Source organism: Lotus japonicus, chromosome 4, assembly GCF_012489685.1.
Source record: "Lotus japonicus ecotype B-129 chromosome 4, LjGifu_v1.2".
NCBI lineage: Eukaryota > Viridiplantae > Streptophyta > Magnoliopsida > Fabales > Fabaceae > Lotus > Lotus japonicus.
Genome location: NC_080044.1, coordinates 13,083,278 through 13,103,148, shown reverse-complemented (window position 1 = coordinate 13,103,148; position 19,871 = coordinate 13,083,278). Strand labels below are relative to the sequence as shown.

The window sequence follows — 19,871 nt, the reverse complement described above, 5'->3', positions numbered from 1 at the left end:
TGATTTGTGTACATACGGTAGCTAGCTGCGACCTTCTGGCGGTTTAGGAAGCGCAACTGACAGGCACAAGATTGTGTATTAATATTTCCCGGGTTTTAAAACCCCCGCTAAATGCTTCTTTTTTTTAGCGTCTTTTAAACAGTTTAGAAAGACTGAAATGGCCGCCACAATATTGCATGTTTGTTTTGCAGGGGTTTTGAAACCTCTAATACTAGGTTTGGTTTTACTCTTTGGGTTTAACGGTGGTAAAAAATTGCCGCTAAATGTATGTGTCGTAATTATGTCAAGCAAATGTGTATGTGCAAATATCGAACCCTATTACGAAATATCTTGCACCAATAATTGCACGCCTTCGTTGCGCTTGAAGAATTGACAATTCACATTGACGAAATTGCTCTCCATATAAGTGTTTAATGCAACTGCGTTCAGCAGAGACTTGAGTTCAAGATCACTTCTTCAGTTAAAACAACCTTGAGTTAGTTGATCTACGCGCTTAGTGGTATCAAACTATCATATCTTCTTTCTTGCTGAAAATTCAAATTTTGAGTCCTATGAGCAAAGAAAGAGAGGGGGGGAGGGGGAGAACCCATTAACCCATTCTTGCTTAATTTCAACAGGTGTCTTCTAAGGTGAAAGTTAGGAATGAGTCTTGTTAAGTTCAAACGTGTTACAACGTGTTTCAATCTTATTTTGATCCTAACAATTTTTATAAATACTTTTCTCTACTAAAATCTAATTCCAGATGTTAATGACATTTTTCAGGAAATATATATTATAAGGTTGCATGCTTCAACGAATATGTCTAAGCCTTATAAGGAAAAAGAAGTTTACGCAAGATATGACCGCATCGTCCAGTAAACAAGGAAGACACTTATTCTGTATCGTTTCATGCCACGTCATACCTCAGAATTTCAGAAGAAGCCTTTGAGCGGGAAAGTCAAAATTGTATCTCAACTATTTGCCCCATGCTTTAGTCAGAAGGAAGCTAATCTGGTCACGTGCAAACTGATTTACCTTTGAAGAGAGAAGTCTCGATGACCAATGAAGAGGAAAAAGGACAACACGTCAACATCACTTTTCCAAAATGTCTCTCTTCTGCAAAGTAGCCCAAAGCTATCACCACCTACTAGCTGACAAAGTACACCTTTTTGGCTAAAGGATAGCTTTGAACAGCAGCATGCATTTAATGAAGCTACCAACCGGAGATTTGAATCAATGGTTAGATGACACTCACAACGGCCACAAACAACGGCCAGATTTTGTGTCTCAACGGCTACACAACTAGCAAGATCATATATAAAGGACATATCTGAAGATTGAAGAAGACAAGAAGAGAAAAATTTATTGCAAGAAAAGAAAGAACTCAGAGCAGTTACTCCAAACATTCTTCAAAGCATTAAAAGCTCACAGCAGATTTCCTAAGAGTCAAATCCGATCTCATACCTCTGCTAAATCAAGAGAGAATACCAAACCTTAAAAGAGTCAAACCTCTTCTCTTACTTCTCTCTTAGATTCTGAACTCTTGTGTGTTCCAACGTCCTTTCAGAACCCAAAACACTTGAGAGTTCCAGTGCCATAAATTGTCTACACCAACTCTTTTGAGAAGAGATTTCTTGTAGAGCCAAACAATCTTGTTGATTGTGGGAGGAGTCCTGTACAATACTTGGAGAAGTCCGTGATAATACTAGGAGGAGTCCTGTACAATACTTGGAGAAGTCCGTGATAATACTTGGAGAAGTCCTGTCTAATACTTGTATTGGAGAAGTCTTTGATACTTGCTAGTGAAAATCTTGGTGGTGGCCAAGTACTGGACGTAGCCCAATCGTTTAGGGTGAACCAGTATAAATTCCTGTGTGCTGATCGTTCTGCTTTATTTACTTACTTCCGCTGCACTAAACAGTTTTTGAAAAGTCACCAAAACAATTTTCTTAAGAACTTATCTTCTTTTCATAAACTAAAGTTTTAACAAGTAATTTTTAAGAACACAATTCAAACCCCCCCTTTCTTGTGTTACTTATTTACATATCAATTGGCATCAGAGCTTAGGCTCTAGAACTAACATCTTAACAGGTGTAGAGTAAAGATCCATGGCAGAAGATCAAGCTATCGCTACGGGCTCATCCACCAACAAGCCTCCTTTCTTTGATGGAACCGAATATCCCTACTGGAAGACGCACATGCAACTTTTCATAGAATCCTCAAGCTACAAGTTGTGGGATATCATTGAAAATGGAAACATCGTCTATAAAGATGACGCTGGTGAACCCATCAAGAAAGATCAGCTGACAGAAGCTCAACGCAAAGACTATCAACTCAATTCAAAGGCAAAACTATTTCTCTTATGTGCCTTAAGCAAAGCTCAGTTGGACAAAGTTGATGGACTCGCAACTGCCAAAGAAGTATGGGAAGCTCTAGGGCTTGCCTATGAAGGTACAGCAAATGTACGTCAAGCCAAAGTAAGTTTACTAGTGGCTGAATATGAAACCTTCAAAATGAAGGAAAATGAAACCATTGATGAAATGTTCGCAAGATTTCAAACCATTATCAATGGTCTTCGAAATCTCGATCGCACATACGCACACATTGATCAAATCACAAAAATACTGAGGTGCCTTCCTAAAAGATGGAGACCCAAAGTTACTGCTATCCAAGAAGCAAGAGATCTTAGCACACTAAAACTTGTAGATCTCCTGGGATCTCTGAAGGTTCATGAGATTGAACTTTCTCAAGATGAAAGCCTAAAGAAGCAGAAAAGCATCGCCTTCAAAGCTAACATCTCCAAAAACAGTCAGACGAAAGAAATGTCGGATGAAGAAGATTCCTCAGAAGAACTGTCCGATGATGAGCAAGCACTGTTCAACAGAAAGTTCAAAAAGATGTGGATCAAACAACAAAGAGGAAAAGGCCTGAAGAAGCACAACAAAAGAGAATCAAGTCAGAAAAAGAAATCCTTTCCACACAAAGGTGAAAGCACCTCAACTGCAGACAAAAGCAACATTACATGTTTCGAATGCAAAAAGCCAGGTCACATCAAACCAGACTGTCCTAGACTAGCTAAAAAGCCTGTCAGGAAACCATTCTACAAGAAGAAGAAAGCTCTAGTAACTGGCTGGGATGATTCTGAAAACAACTCTGAAGATGACGAGGAAGAAGAAGATGAAGAATCTCTATTCGCTCTCATGGCTTCAGTAGATGGATCAGATGATGATGAAGATGATGAGGTAAGATCTGAAAACCTTGAAGAAGAGTTTAATGAACTGCTTGAACATTCTTACACTTTATCTGAAAAATACAAGAACCTGAAGAAACAGTTTTCCAAGTTGCAAAAAGAACATGAGAAAGTTTTAAAAGAAAAAGATTCCATTATTCATGAAAATGAGTTTTTAAAGAAACAAGACTCCACAATGGAAGTATCTGCTTTAAAGAAAAGAATCAAAGTTTTGATTGATGATTTATCTACTTTCACAATAGGGCATGGCAACTTAGTTAAACTATGTGGAAACAGTAGAGACTTATATGATAAAAGTGGTCTGGGTTTTGACAGCAGTGAACCGTCTAATGAAACTATGTCTGATATATCGTTTACTTCTTCTATTGATAGTGAATCTAAATTTGTTGTGAACTGTTCAATAGAAAGGGAAGGAAAGAAAATCTTCTATGAGAAGAAGATTCCTCCCAAGCGTGCAACTAACCCTATAGGACCCAAGAAAATCTGGGTACCTAAGAAATCAATAATTCCTGTTGCAGATTTACTTAACAGAACGAAGGAAACGCCAACAATGGTACCTAGACAGTGGATGCTCGCGTCATATGACGGGAGAAAAGTCTATGTTCCCCAAGATTCAAGTTAGATCTGATGGTGGATTTGTAACCTTTGGTGGAAATCAAAAAGGATTCATTGTTGGAGAAGGTACTGTTGGTAAGAAACCTCTTCCAGTAATTAATAATGTCTTATTAGTTGAAGGGTTAAAACATAATCTACTTAGCATAAGTCAATTATGTGATAGTGGGTTCACTGTTTCCTTTAATAAAGTGAAGTGTAGTGTTACTGATTCCGATGACAAAATCATCTTTGAAGCTCAGAGACAAGGGAATCTATATAAGACGAACTTGGAAAACCTAGCAAATCAAAATGTAACTTGTCTAGTATCATCAGAGGATAATACATGGCTTTGGCATAGGAAGCTAGGGCATGCATCCTTAAGGACCATTACTAAAATCATAAGTAATGACTTAGTACGTGGTTTGCCAAAACTATCTATTAAATCTGATGCTACATGTTCTGCATGTACTCAAAGCAAACAGCATCGTACCTCCTGTCGTGCTAAAAACTTTGTCAGTACTAGCAAACCTCTGGACCTCTTACATATGGATTTGTTTGGTCCCACTAGGGTAGCTAGTGTTTCTGGAAAAAGATTTTGTTTTGTCATTATCGATGACTACACAAGATTCTGTTGGGTCTACTTCCTAAGAAGCAAGGATGAAACATTCCAAGCATTCAAGATCTTCAGCAAAAGAGTTCAAAATGAAAAGGGCTACTGCATCACAGCCATTCGCAGTGACAGAGGAGGAGAGTTTGTGAATGAAGATTTTGAAAAATTCTGTGCACAAGAAGGTATCAGCCATCAGTTCTCAGCTCCAAGGACACCACAGCAAAACGGTGTAGCTGAACGGAAGAACAGATCACTTCAAGAAATGGCAAGGACAATGCTCAGTGAAACTTCCCTACCAAAGTATTTCTGGGCTGAAGCTATTGAAACTGCATGCTACATTCAGAATAGAATATCTATGCGACCCATGTTGAAAAAGACTCCATATGAACTATGGAAAGATAGAAAGCCAACTGTATCGTACTTTCATCCATTTGGATGCAAGTGTTACATTCTCAACACCAAGGACAACATCGGAAAATTTGACAATAAGTCTGATCAAGGAATTCTCCTTGGATATTCTTCTCACTCCAAAGCCTATAGAGTTTACAACTCAAGAACAAAAGTTGTTGAAGAATCTATCAATGTCAAGTTCGATGATAGTTCAATCAAGGCCGTTGATCGTTTAGAAAGAGATTTTCTCAATCTAGACCTAGCAGATCATGATGAAGCAGATGACGACACAACAAGAGCTCAACCATCAGAATCAGTTCATGAAGATCAATCTCCGTCACCTCCTGGTACTATTCCTGAACAGTCCGACCAAGTCATGACTTCAAGCGGAATCTCACTTCCAAAGGAGTGGAAGTACAGAAGTGATCATCCACCAGAACAAATCATTGGAAGTGTATCAGAAAGAGTAAAGACCAGATCAGCATTCAGAGAAGAATCAAACAGCGCATTCATCTCAGAGATTGAACCAAAGAACGTTGAAGAGGCTCTACAAGATGAAGGATGGATTCTGGCTATGCAAGAAGAACTAAATCAATTTGAAAGAAGTCAAGTATGGACCCTAGTTCCAAGACCAACTGGAAAATCTATCATTGGTACTAAATGGGTCTTCAGAAACAAGATGGATGAAAATGGGAAAGTCACTAGAAACAAAGCGAGACTAGTAGCACAAGGTTACAACCAACAAGAAGGAATTGACTACACTGAAACGTTCGCACCAGTTGCAAGAATTGAAGCAATAAGGATACTCCTAGCTTTTGCATGTCAACATTCCATCAAGCTATATCAAATGGATGTCAAAAGCGCCTTTCTGAACGGAGTAATTGAAGAGGAAGTCTATGTGAAGCAACCTCCAGGCTTTGAAGAACCATCCACTCCAGACTACGTGTACAGGTTGAAGAAAGCTCTGTACGGTTTAAAACAAGCCCCAAGGGCTTGGTATGATCGTCTAAGCAACTTTCTCATGAAGAATGGTTTTTCAAGAGGAAAGATTGACAACACCCTCTTCAGGAAGCAATTGAAGGACGACTACATCCTTGTACAATTGTATGTTGATGATATCATCTTCGGTGCAACTAGCGATAAACTGTGTAAAGAATTTTCTACTCTCATGCAAAGTGAATTTGAAATGAGTATGATGGGAGAACTGAAATTCTTTCTGGGACTTCAAATCAAGCAAGAGAAAGACAAGATCTTCATACATCAGTCCAAGTACATAAAGGATATGCTCAAGAAATACAACATGCACAAGTCAAATGAGATGAGTACTCCTATGTATCCCAACACTGTTCTGGACAAAAGTGATGAAAGCTCACCAGTTGACCCAACATCGTACAGAGGGATGATTGGTTCACTTCTTTATTTAACGTCCAGCAGACCAGACATAATGTTTAGTGTTTGTCTATGTGCAAGGTTTCAGGTAAACCCACAGCAATCTCATCTTAGTGCTGTTAAGCGAATCTTTAGATATTTAATTGGTACTGCTAATCTTGGTCTATTATATGAGAAAGGTGAAGATTTCAGGTTGAAAGGATTTTGTGATGCGGATTATGCTGGTGATCGAGTTGAACGGAAAAGCACTAGTGGAGGATGTCACTTTCTGGGAAACTGTTTAGTATCCTGGACAAGTAAACGTCAAAGCACTATTTCCTTATCCACTGCTGAAGCTGAATATGTGGCAGCAAGTTCTTGTTGTACACAACTCCTATGGATAAAGCATCAACTTGAGGATTACAACATTCATGAAAACAAGATACCTCTTTTATGTGATAACACAAGTGCCATCAATATTGCCAAGAATCCAGTTCAGCATTCAAGAACAAAGCACATTGAGATCAAACATCATTTCATTAGAGATCTTGTGGCAAAGGGAAACATTGATATATCTCATATACACACAGAAGATCAACTTGCTGACATACTCACGAAACCTCTTTTAGAAGGCAGATTCTCAGATCTAAGAACAAGGATAAATATGCACTCTGCTCAATAAAAGGTATGGAAACAAAGGTTTCTATTTTGCAGGTTTCGTTCTTCGAAGAACATCCGCACTGTTCTGTCTCCTCACTGTTCAACCAGTAGATCAAATCGTTCAACAACTCTCCGTTCAATGAAGTTGCTCTCAGGAAATCTATATCGTTTGGTTAACAGCTGGCAAAGACATTGTTTAGTTCAATGCATCATTACTCTTGCACGTGCTACAACAGTGAACTTTGAAAGGTCTCATCACATTAAATGCGAAGCAGTTATCTCTCTTACTTTTAACGCGCGTGGTCTCAACTGCTCAATTGTTTAATAGTTTCCCTCTCATGAAAAGAAAACCGCCATCTGCACACCACCCAAAACTGCCATTCCTTATTCCAAATCAAATATATCCAAAAGATTTCCTTCTCTCTCTTTCACCTCACTTCATTTGACATTTACTCTCTCTCTCTCTCTTCCAAGTAAAGAAACCCTAAGCCTTCTCTGAAACTTCCTCTCATTCCCAAATGGCCGGAGTTCTTGCTACCTCTTCCAAAGCCCCTTCCAAATCTAAGGCCCCATCCAAGAAAGGTGGTAAAACACCTTACTCTGCTGAAGAAATGGAGATCATCCAGAGGAGATCAGAGAGGATCAACCGCCAACGCTCTGTTCAACTCAAGGAGGTTGGAGCCGTGAAAACTGAGAAACTGGGTGACAACTCTCTTGTGTCCCCAAGGTACTTTGATCTGAAGGTGTTTGCCTTCGTGAAGATGGCTGGGCTTGCAGACTTACTTCATCAGGACTGGGAGACGGTGTACACCATGGCTCAGCGCGAAGTGTATGTGCCTTTGGTAAAGGAATTTTATGACTGTGCCGTTGTGATAAATCACAGACAAGTCATTAAGTCCAAAGTAAATGACAAGATCATCTCAGTGACTCTCAACGACATGGCTGAAGCACTGAATGTGAAGTTGGAAGTTGGTGAAAAATATTCCCCAAATTGGTTTGCGAAAGTTAATGACTGGAAGTGCATTTGGAAGAACCAAGAGGAACCACTGACTGTGGAAGTGGGCAATCTCATTGATGATGTAAAGTTCAACAATGCTGTGATTAGCAAGGTTGTCTTACCAAAGGATGGTGCAAGAAATTATGTAAATGCGCATGCAAGGTACGCATTGTACAAGATCTTGAAAAGAGTGAAAATTAACCCTGCACACTTGATGTGGAACTACTTGATCAACTATCTGGAGAAAAGCCAAGGATACCTTCCTTTTGGCTCACTGCTGACCGTTGTTTTCGAAAAGAAAGGTGTTATCAAAGAGTTTCTGGAATCAGAGGATCGCTTGAATGAAGATGTGATCTTTCCTTCACCGATCAGACTGGGAGATGTGAGCAAAATGAACATTCCCTTTGATGCCTCTGATGTTCCTGAAGAATACTTGCCCAGAACAAGGAAAAACACCAGAGGAAAAGAAAAGGTATCTGATGAACAGACTGTCCAGACAAGGAAGAAAAATCTGACAGAACTGTCCGATGTGTCAAAGAAGGAACCGTCCAAGAGAACTGTTCCTGCAGCTCTCCGCATCGCACCGTTCCCTGAGGACGAGGAAGAACAGTCTGTTCGAATCATGATTGTGAAGAGTGGTGAACCATTGCATTCTCAATCCAACCCCATCGCTTCAAGAACCAGATCAGGAAAAGGTTCTCCGCCTGTCAAGAATACTGAACCCAAAAAGCTAAAGAGATTGAGGAAGCAATTTGAAGAATCTCAAGTTACTGTTGAACCACAACCTGCATATCAGAAAAGGAAGATTCTCTCTGCTGAACCTGAGGAGCCCTTCTTTGATGAGGACATTGTCCTTCACACAAGGTTAGCAAACTCTCTCTTACCTTATCAAGAAATTCCTTCTGAAATGTCCAACAAAGAATTTCTGGATTCACTGTTTGTTGACAATACTCAAACACCACACTCCTCTCCAACACATTCACAACACCACACTGAACCATTGCCAAAACTCCCACCAAACACAAACCTCAATGAACCCTTGACTGAAACAACAAATGAACCACTCACATCTCAACCAAACTCTACCATGAACACTGCTTTCATCACTGACCAAACTGCCATTGCACAAGAGAATGCCTCTGCATTCCAACTTGTTCAATCTTTGCCTAAGTCATTGATTGCCGATGAGCATATGACTTCTACTCTCAAACCGTTCACGAAAGCAAGCACTAAGAAGGCAAGCAGATCCGGTACTGTTCTCTATTTTTCTCAAGCAAGAAAGAGGCGCCTTCAGACGCTAGTGTCCTCTGCTATCCAACGCAGACGCACCTTGAGGACTACCAAGGGATCGTTCAAAAGCTACCTGAACCTTCTGGCAAGAAAGATTGACAAGTCTTCAAGCAATCAGCTCACCGCTACATGGAAACGACAAGAGGGTGACAACTACTTGTTCCAACTTCACGCTTGCAAAGTTCCTGATCCAGAGTTCTGGAAATTGAGTGTCTCTGAGGGATATGTTGGTACTCTGCCATATTCTCTCATGAATCGGACCTCCGCGCTCTCACTGAAATTTGGAACTTGGGTGTTTGTACTCCTACCCACTCACATTCCTGAAGTTGTTTCTCATTCTGAGAAAGTCAACACTGAAAAAGGAAAGGAGAAGATGCTTGAAGAAGCAGATGATACAGAGTCACAACTGAACAGTTCTGCTGATGGAAAAGAAGAAGATGAATCTGAGGGACTTCAAGCTGATTTCAAGACTGAAGGTGGAAGCTCAAGTGCTCAAGTCTTGGCGACTCAATTTGTCACCAGAGAAGACTTTGAAGACCACCGTGACCACATCAACCAGCAGTTCATGACTCTTGCCCAGAAAATCGATCAGCTGCTGACACGCTTTGGCTAATGGCCAACTCTCTATCCTGAACAATTCGCATTTACTTTTATGTTTTCAGACAATTGTTCACTGATTATGCATATTTTATCGTTCCATCATGCTTATCATTTTATAACTAACGTTTGCCATGTTTACTATGCATATTATACCTTTCTACTAATTTCTTTTCCCTTTCTTTTTAATAATGCCAAAGGGGGAGAAAATAGGAATTAGGAATTATAGAAAAGTTTAGGAATTATAGAAAAGTTTAAGATCAAGTTCAAGGTTGTTTCCTTAACCTAACACCAAAGTTTTATACAACTCAGGGGGAGTAATATGATTTGAATAAGTTTTTTTTAAAACTTTTATCTTACCCAATTTAGGGGGAGCATAAACTCTTTTTACTCTTGATCATTATCCTTTTCAATAAAAATTGTCATTATCAAAAAGGGGGAGATTGTTAAGTTCAAACGTGTTACAACGTGTTTCAATCTTATTTTGATCCTAACAATTTTTATAAATACTTTTCTCTACTAAAATCTAATTCCAGATGTTAATGACATTTTTCAGGAAATATATATTATAAGGTTGCATGCTTCAACGAATATGTCTAAGCCTTATAAGGAAAAAGAAGTTTACGCAAGATATGACCGCATCGTCCAGTAAACAAGGAAGACACTTATTCTGTATCGTTTCATGCCACGTCATACCTCAGAATTTCAGAAGAAGCCTTTGAGCGGGAAAGTCAAAATTGTATCTCAACTATTTGCCCCATGCTTTAGTCAGAAGGAAACTAATCTGGTCACGTGCAAACTGATTTACCTTTGAAGAGAGAAGTCTCGATGACCAATGAAGAGGAAAAAGGACAACACGTCAACATCACTTTTCCAAAATGTCTCTCTTCTGCAAAGTAGCCCAAAGCTATCACCACCTACTAGCTGACAAAGTACACCTTTTTGGCTAAAGGATAGCTTTGAACAGCAGCATGCATTTAATGAAGCTACCAACCGGAGATTTGAATCAATGGTTAGATGACACTCATAACGGCCACAAACAACGGCCAGATTTTGTGTCTCAACGGCTACACAACTAGCAAGATCATATATAAAGGACATATCTGAAGATTGAAGAAGACAAGAAGAGAAAAATTTATTGCAAGAAAAGAAAGAACTCAGAGCAGTTACTCCAAACATTCTTCAAAGCATTAAAAGCTCACAGCAGATTTCCTAAGAGTCAAATCCGATCTCATACCTCTGCTAAATCAAGAGAGAATACCAAACCTTAAAAGAGTCAAACCTCTTCTCTTACTTCTCTCTTAGATTCTGAACTCTTGTGTGTTCCAACGTCCTTTCAGAACCCAAAACACTTGAGAGTTCCAGTGCCATAAATTGTCTACACCAACTCTTTTGAGAAGAGATTTCTTGTAGAGCCAAACAATCTTGTTGATTGTGGGAGGAGTCCTGTACAATACTTGGAGAAGTCCGTGATAATACTAGGAGGAGTCCTGTACAATACTTGGAGAAGTCCGTGATAATACTTGGAGAAGTCCTGTCTAATACTTGTATTGGAGAAGTCCTTGATACTTGCTAGTGAAAATCTTGGTGGTGGCCAAGTACTGGACGTAGCCCAATCGTTTAGGGTGAACCAGTATAAATTCCTGTGTGCTGATCGTTCTGCTTTATTTACTTACTTCCGCTGCACTAAACAGTTTTTGAAAAGTCACCAGAACAATTTTCTTAAGAACTTATCTTCTTTTCATAAACTAAAGTTTTAACAAGTAATTTTTAAGAACACAATTCAAACCCCCCCTTTCTTGTGTTACTTATTTACATATCAAGTCTTGCATCGGTGCAAGATCAAAAGTTAGCTGCTGTATTAGGCTTCCTAACATGCCTTGATGTATATTAGGCTTCAGGATACTTTAAATACATTGATGTGATTTTTACTAGCACACCAAACCTATCTTTGATAATAGTTAACAGAAGTATGATTCCCACACTTCACTCATGCATTAGTGAAGTGGAGGATGACTTAAAATAATGTAAATGAGAGATAAATTGGATAAAATGAATCCAATTTTCGTACATATTTTATGTCTATTTTGTTTGCTCAAGCATCGCTTTATAAAGAGATATTAACATCCCTTGGTGAAAAGAAATATCTTTTGGGGAAACAACTTCCAGAAACCGTTATATAGTATAAATGTTCAAAATAATTCCTGACAGTCACGTTGGTTCATTTGGCAAACACGTCCCCTCACATGGGACGTGCCTTGCGAGTTTGATTCCTGCCTTTAATTTGCTAAAATTTTGAATTAATTCTGTTAATTCACGAACAAAAATTAGAAACCACGATTTGAACCATGGACATGCAGGTAAGTAACCAATTACACATCTACTAAACCACTTTCAACATAGTAATGTAATAATGAACTGGACCTGACCCGCCCTAGAAAGAGCATGAAGAAGACGCGCTTCGTCCTTAGGCATTAAGGACTCGACGTCTTGCGGGCATGTGGACCATACCCGCCCTATGTGGTCTTGGCGGGACCTCCACTTTCAACATAGTAATGTAATAATGAACTGGACCTGACCCTCCCTAGAAAGAGCATGAAGAAGACGCGCTTCGTCCTTAGGCATTAAGGACTCGGCGTCTTGCGGGCATGTGGACCGGACCCGCCCTATGTGGTCTTGGCGGGACCTCGAATGTATACCTCTGTGTGGGACATGACGGATTGAGATACTTGTACGTGTGTTGAGACCATAATTATATGTGTGTCGAGATCATAACTATACGAGTGTCGAGACTATAACTGTACACATGTTGAGAATATGACTACTAAGTTGTTACCCTCAAGGCCCAATAGACTGAGAACAAGGCCCAAATGTAATAGGTTTAGAAAAAGAGTTAAGCTCCACTATAAAAAGCTAGGCTCCTATTGAATAAAGCAGATTCTCTCTTATACTCAACAATGGCTACCATAAACCCTAGATGAAGGTCTTCCATGTTTATATAAGAACATGAACATTAACTATTATAACCATTAATACAACGCATATTTCTAAGTTCATATATTTTAGAAATATTTCTCACAACCCCCACCATCATCTCCACCACCACTGATTGCAACAACATCCTGCTGGTTGTAGTAGCACCCGTTTACTAGCTTCTCCACCACCTGCCATGTTATATTTGAACAAAAACAGGGCCTCTAAGGCACTTGAAACCATTATTGTGCCTTGATCCACAAGCTACACTTTCTGCCTCTTCGAACCTGGAAGGTGAGAATAAGGTTAACGTTTAGGGGAAATCTATAATTATAAAAAGATTGCGCAATGATAAGTAGAGGTAGACAATCCTGACCATCTAATAAAAAACCAATAAATCAAACGGCTTAAAGATATCTTGCACCTGTGCAAGACCTAACTAGGTAATATAGTTCACCTCAGACTACACTATTTCAACTACACATTAGGAAAAAGAAAAGAGAAAACAAAACAAAACAAGAAATAAACTAAGGATTATTGGTGCAAATCTCATCAACCATAACCAAAATAAAAAAGTCACATAAATAATTTTGTATTTCTATTTATATAAGTATGGCGAAAGCATATTTTAGTAGAATTATAGGAATGAGCTCATAAAATTTAGGCCGGTCATCTCAACTTGTAAAAAACTTGTAACAGTACAGTAGCCTTATATATTCCAAATGAGCATATATTATAATATCCTTGGGAGAATACAATATAATGATATATCTCATATGAGTGGGGTCTGTGTTTAAATTATTGAGTCCTTTGGAATATAAAACTTTTATAGAAAGATGGATAGTTCAAGTGACAGCTTAGGAGTGTCCATGGTTTGATTTCAGTTCATGCATCTTAATTAAAGACACATATTTAATTTTGAGATAGACCTAACCTAAACATGTTAAAATATGTTTTAATATTTGGTAAGGAATCTGATGTCCTTGTGATAGCAGACAGTTATCCGACCTCCAACTTCATGTTGGGCTTAGCTTAGTCCTAAGTAAGTATGTGATTTGCCAGTGATGGGTGGAAAATAAATCAAGACTGGATGAGAAAAAGAAATCATTTAACCAAATGCCTTTAGAGAAGTTACAATATTATCAGATATAAATTCTACTAGTGGAGAACTAATTAACCCCATTAAATTATGCACTGACGGTGTAAAGCTTTTTTATACCGTCGACCAATTAGATTTTAAGGATGTGAGAAAATTTGATTGTTTATTTAATTTCATTTATTGACGTGACACATCCTTAAAATCTGATTGGTTGTCAGTGTAAAAAAACTTTACACCATCGGTACATGGTCATTTTTCTCTATTTTCAATGATTTGTCACCCAAAAGTTTTAGTGCCAATTGTGTAGAACTGTTAGAATCTACTATTAGTTAAGGCAAAACCTCAAGTTACTATTCCTAAGAGACCTCAAATCTGGGCCATTGATTTCAACTTCTAATCCAACGGATATCTATTATTCACCTAACCACACATTACCTACGACATATATCTTTCATTTTTTGGTTTACCACTTGTCCTTTCCCATCAGTAGTCTGCCGTTGAACAGTGAGGAAGGAGAAGGAGAAGAAAGGATGATGGAAGAAGGGAACAACAAGAGTGTGAGAAGAGAAGATGATGGAAGAGGAAGTACGATTTTCGTCACCCACCCTAGATAGCAGGAGAAGATAATGGAAAATATAACATATGTTGCTTCATTCAAGATTGGGTTAGGTGAGAAGAAGAAGGAGGACAGGAGAAGATGACGGAATATAGCAGGTGGATTATGGGTTTATGCAATTTCTCTCTTTCCCAATAAATCCCACAGTTATCCTATTCAAATGATGTCATGTTTCTCATAGAGTTATGGCTTTCTCCTTTTTGTTTCTCTATAAATACTGCCTTTGCTTTGTTTTGTTGTTCTTCCCATCCTGCAACATTGCTCTATGCTCAATTCTTCTTTAATTTTAGGTGGTGGCTCCGCGGAGGAGATGGTTCAAGGGACGGCAGCGACTAAACCTCGCGGTGCTCTGGTGCGGAGGCGAGAGGTTTGCCCTGTTGGGTTTTTTGTTTTATGAAGTTGGTTTGTTGTTTGTTTTTCTAGGTATGATGTTTTTAAGTTGAGAGCTCAATTTGTTGTCATTCAGTTATTCTTGTGTGTAGATTAAAATTGATTTTAGGCTTTAATTAATTTGTGGGATTTTCATTGTAGAATGTGATTGTTGCTCCTATTTACTTTCACCTATGACTTTTAAGTTGGTAAATTGAAAAGAGAAGGGATTTGAACTTCAATCCTCAATCCTCATAATGAAACTTTTGTTTTACTTTGAAATATTTAACTGTTGGAGATTTTCTTATGCAGTGGAAGAATCATGGTTCATACTCGGTAAATTGAGAGATAAACTGATAGTGTCGATCCAAGATCTACAGTAGCTATTTTTGGGCTGGGATTTATTGGGTTAGCCACATGGACTCTTTGAACATGGCTTTGTTTTCAATAAAAGATAAGATGTATTTTATTTTTTTCCTGAATAAAATCCAGTCTCATTTCTTCTTCTCTTATTCAGGGTTTGGTTTTTTTTAATACATTAAAAAATTTCGTATCAATTTTTGAGATAATACCTTATCAACTTCAGAAATTATGTTATCTTGAGTTGTTGAGATTGATGCTTGACGGAAAATACATTGTTTCTTGAGTGAAATGATTGGTGTCTTGTCTTTTTCTGTAGAAGTTAGTCTTCAAGGAGTAATAGTAATATTTGGTTTAGAAGATTTAAATGAGATAGAAAGATGATATATAGCTCAAGCTCAGTAATGTGCTTAGTTACATATTGTTTAGAGAATCTGATATTATTGGTCTACATTTTTTATGCTATAACTACTCATTTTCCAGTTTGTAGTATTTTATATCCTTTCCTATCCCTATTTTTGGTGTTCTCTTTCTTTCTTTCTGTAAGTGTTATTTGGCAAGGTCTTTTTGCTTACTTTCATATCACCATACCATATTTGTCTTTCTTTGTTCATCGGCTCTTTCTGATAACTGCTTTTTGGTGAGATTAAGTCGCTGCTACTTCTATAAGATCCCAAGAATTTAAATCCTCAATCCTAAATGAATTTGTTTCATGACCAAGATATCAACAAGTTTTTCTGCATCACAAAAGCATGTCAAATCTCTTTAATCCTTAATTAAGTACATTTATTTCTCAGGATGATTCTAAAGTTTTCTAAGCTTGAGCTGTCAGTTTTTGTTTTATGACATCATGGCACTTCTCAAGTTCAACAAGGTCACTGATTTTGCCGCTATCTATCTTCGCTTGCTGGAACTATTCAAGGCATGCATCTCTAACCTTTAAATGAACATATAATACTTTAAGGTACTTCATATTTCCACTTTGTGTCTTAACTATTGAGATGCTCGAAATGTGTAGGTGAGGAGGACATATTTTTGGATGCTCTTTACTGTCACAAAGCTCATAAAGAAATTCATAAAATAGACTCTTGCATGAGACAGATGTACTCATATTTCAGGTGGGATTTGTGCTCACTTTCAATGTACTAAACACGAGAATGGTATTTTCTTTTTTGTGTCAAGCTTCAGTGTTTTGTAAATCATGTGTGGTATTGCCTTTCCTGATCTCTGGTTTTAAATCTCTTGATTGCCTTATGAAATGGATCTCCTACCAATAATAGTGCTGGCAATAAAATTCCTTTTCCTCAACTTATGATTTAAAATTTACCCAATTGGATAGTTAAACTAAGAGATATGTTAATAAGTTCATTTTGGAGTTATCTACTCTAGCGTTGGAACGATTGAACAATGTATTCCCCGATTTGAAACTTAAGTAAGATCCAATGTATTCCCCCCATTAATAGTGAGGGTTTAGTAGATAATTCTGTTACATATCATAAGTTTAGGTATGATATCTGAGCTACCAGAAAAAAATAGGAACTAAATGTGGAATATTGGAGTGCAATAGTATATCTGCATTCTGTTAAGTAAGTAGTAAAGGGGATTGTCTTCCTCATCATTCAGTTTTTCACTTAATCTCCAATTATGGTGTGTTGTATTTGCTAGCTTTGGTGTTATACTTAGGTGTATAGCTAATCTCTTGGTTTATTTATTTATTTATGAAACTCTTGTGTCAAGGTGGAGAATTTGCTATTCTTGCTAATCTCAAATAATTATTGTGACAATAATGAGAGATGGTTTTGTTTGCTCTCCAATTTTTGAAAAAAAAAAGTAATTTTGATCTTACTTTGATAGAAATATTTTCCAGTATCTTTTTTTTTTTGACAATGATGGAACTTCACCATGCCCTGCACTTGAACAACCCCTTTTCACTCTGTTGTTTTCTCCATCATGGCTTCAAAATCCAGTTTAGTTAGTCAAGCTTGGTGCTTTGTGTTTGTGTATGTCTCTATTAATTTAAGATTTGATTCGGGTTTCTTCTTATTCCTTCTTCTTAAGGCATTGTGTTATTTCTTCTGTTGTCTTTTGCTTAGGCTCAATATAACATGAAACTTGTAAGCTATTGGTGGAATTCCGTTAGTGGCCTCTGCAGTGATGGAGAACATAGAGGTTGATGTCCAAAGCAAGCCAAAGAGCCCTCAATTCTATTATTATGTATTTTTATTGGTTAACGATCATGAGATATACATGATTGTTGAAATGAGCATTTTTCTCATGCCTTAAGAGCAGGATTTCTTTTAATTTGGAGTGATATATATGTGTGATTCTTGGTTTCATTCATGCAGTGTTGTTTTGGAGTGATAACAGAACTGCAGCTTGCAGCTGATCCTGGTGAGTACCAAAACCAACTCATGTTAATCACTCGAGGAAGAAAGGAATTTAACACAGAAGTCAAATTTTACTTGGTCCAAACCACTTTGTTTGCGAGTCTTTCTAGCTGTTAAAACATAAAAAAGATATATCTAGGTTAGTTCGATATGGTTTCTACTTAAAAGTTTCAAAAATTGCTCACTTACCTTCACTTAGTAACCCCTGGTGGATCCAGCTTGAAATTGTCATAAACAAAAGAGAAGTGCAAACAAAGCCATGTAAACCACATATGGCATGATGATCAAGCCCCATTTTGAAAGTATGAGTGAAACTTGAACCATGTATGAGAAGGGGATGCAGTAAGAGAGAACTCAAGCAAAAGAATATAAATTTTGATTCAATTATTGGGAAAGAAAAGACAGGGAGAGTGTGTGCCAGAAAGGTGGAGGAAGAAACTAGATATAAGATAAAGAAGAAGAGTTTACAGGAATCAGTAGGTAATGAACAAAGTTAAGCTTTTGTCTTTAAATGACTAACTTTATGGTTTGTTATAGATGTCTTTGATAGTATACCTGCTTCTTTTTGCAATTTATAGCAAATTAGGGAGGTTTTTCAATCCCCTGATAGAACCTCTACAATATTGTGCGATTTTCAGCAATATATTTTTCATCATGAATAAATTTGTTTTTCCCTGCTATCTTGGAAATGCATGTTCATCTTCATTCAAAAGATAAAACTGAAGAAAAAGAAAGAAAACTTTGTCTGTCTGAGATAAGTTTAAGGCATATTTGAATTATACAATGACATGTCATGGAACTTGAATGTTTCGGTCTTCTCTTTATTTGGAATTTTGTTTTCTTCCTCTTTAGTCTTTTATATGAAACAACAGTAACCATGCTTATTTCATTAACATGTTTGTGCTTCACTTTTGATTAAATATTGTCTTAACCTACTTACAAAAAGGTGTGTGAAATCAAATTGATTTTTTTTACAAAGAATTGGAATATAATATACTGACAAGCAAAGAGGAGTAACTTATAAGAGAATTCGAAGAACTTTTAATTTTCTAGCAGTATATCCATTATCTGGTAATATGATTGATTTTGCTTATATGAAGATTTGGTAGCATAAGTTGCAATAAGTAGGAGAACTGAAACCGGTTGATTTGCATGTATTACTATTAAATTGATGTAGGAGAATTTAGGGTGAAGGAGTAGGTGTTGTAGAAGGAGCTTATCAGAAAAGAGTGGAGAAAAACTTTTCTGCAAGAATAGCATTTGCTGCATCCTAATGATGGAAGGAATCCCAAAATATGTTGGTCTTTGGAAATTTGATAAAAAGGAAAAGCTATACTTGAGAAGATGATAGGTTGTATTAATGATTTGTTCCTTTGATCATGATTGTGCATCGACTATACTTCTTTTAGACTTTCCAAATTTTGGAGTTGCTAGCAACTTATTTCAAATACTTTAGTCAAACTTTGATTATAAATAAAAGCATGTTTGGCTAGCTGCCTAGCTCCAAATTTTAGTTTTAGTTTAAAATTATATTATTACAAATTACAATTTTACATTAACCCGTATTTGTTAGAGTTGTTTGAGAAAGAAGAGAAAGGTGAGAGAGTTAAGGTCCCATGGTCTTGGCGCTAAATCTTACATCAAATGAGCGACATCAATGACTACATCTCTTTGATACTAGAGTTCTTAGGGTTATGTGCCAGCAAGCAGATGCTCTTGATCCAATTGCATGTTTTCTCTTTTTAGCTGTCAACACCACATCAATTGTTGTGGAGCTTATGATAATAGAGCAATCTTAATTTCATGGTTTGTTAGATTAACTCCTCTCAGTTTAACACTTAACAATGAATTTTACAGCAACCAATTCACACCAAAATAGGCTTGTGGAATGAGAATTGAAGTGCATGTTTTAATTCCTTTTCTATAGGCTTGTGTTTTATGAATTTAAGAATTAGCAGATCTTGGGAAAAGCACTTCTCATCACTAATTCATGCTCCTGAGCTGAGTTCTTTGTATTTCGTATATCATTTTGTTGGATTATGACTTGGCATCCTTGTGGAACTACTTCATAAAGTAAATGGCTCGACTTTGTACCACTTCAAATTTGGTTGGTTGTGTGAAAAACTTTACATGAACAATCCATACAAATTACTCTGTAAAAATAATCTCTCTTTACCAATCTAATATGTGAGAAAAAATGGATTGTTTTTGAAGCCAAATAAAATGTATATATTTGTGCCATATAGCAGTAACTACAACGGTACTGCAACCAATCATGTCAAACATAAAGCTGACAAAAATCCAGCAACTATAAAAAAACCCCACAAGCAAA

General features: G+C 37.3%; 2 long non-coding RNA genes across 6 annotated transcripts; both read left to right on the top strand.

Annotated features, from left to right (window-relative positions):
- The first annotated feature begins 14,264 nt into the window (after positions 1 to 14,264).
- LOC130710274 (uncharacterized) lies at positions 14,265 to 16,074 on the top strand. 4 transcript variants are annotated; one of them, XR_009010347.1, is made up of 3 exons: positions 14,265 to 14,790; positions 15,105 to 15,200; positions 15,950 to 16,074. It is a non-coding gene; the product is annotated as an uncharacterized LOC130710274 (long non-coding RNA). The 4 variants fall into 4 exon arrangements; XR_009010346.1 differs by having other exon boundaries at positions 14,265 to 14,846; XR_009010345.1 differs by having other exon boundaries at positions 14,267 to 14,521; positions 14,714 to 14,846; positions 15,105 to 16,074.
- A 90-nt stretch (positions 16,075 to 16,164) lies between these two features.
- On the top strand, positions 16,165 to 19,434 carry LOC130710273 (uncharacterized). 2 transcript variants are annotated; one of them, XR_009010343.1, is made up of 3 exons: positions 16,165 to 16,270; positions 17,246 to 17,321; positions 17,498 to 19,434. It is a non-coding gene; the product is annotated as an uncharacterized LOC130710273 (long non-coding RNA). The 2 variants fall into 2 exon arrangements; XR_009010342.1 differs by lacking the exon at positions 17,498 to 19,434 and having other exon boundaries at positions 17,246 to 17,488.
- Positions 19,435 to 19,871: the final 437 nt, after the last annotated feature.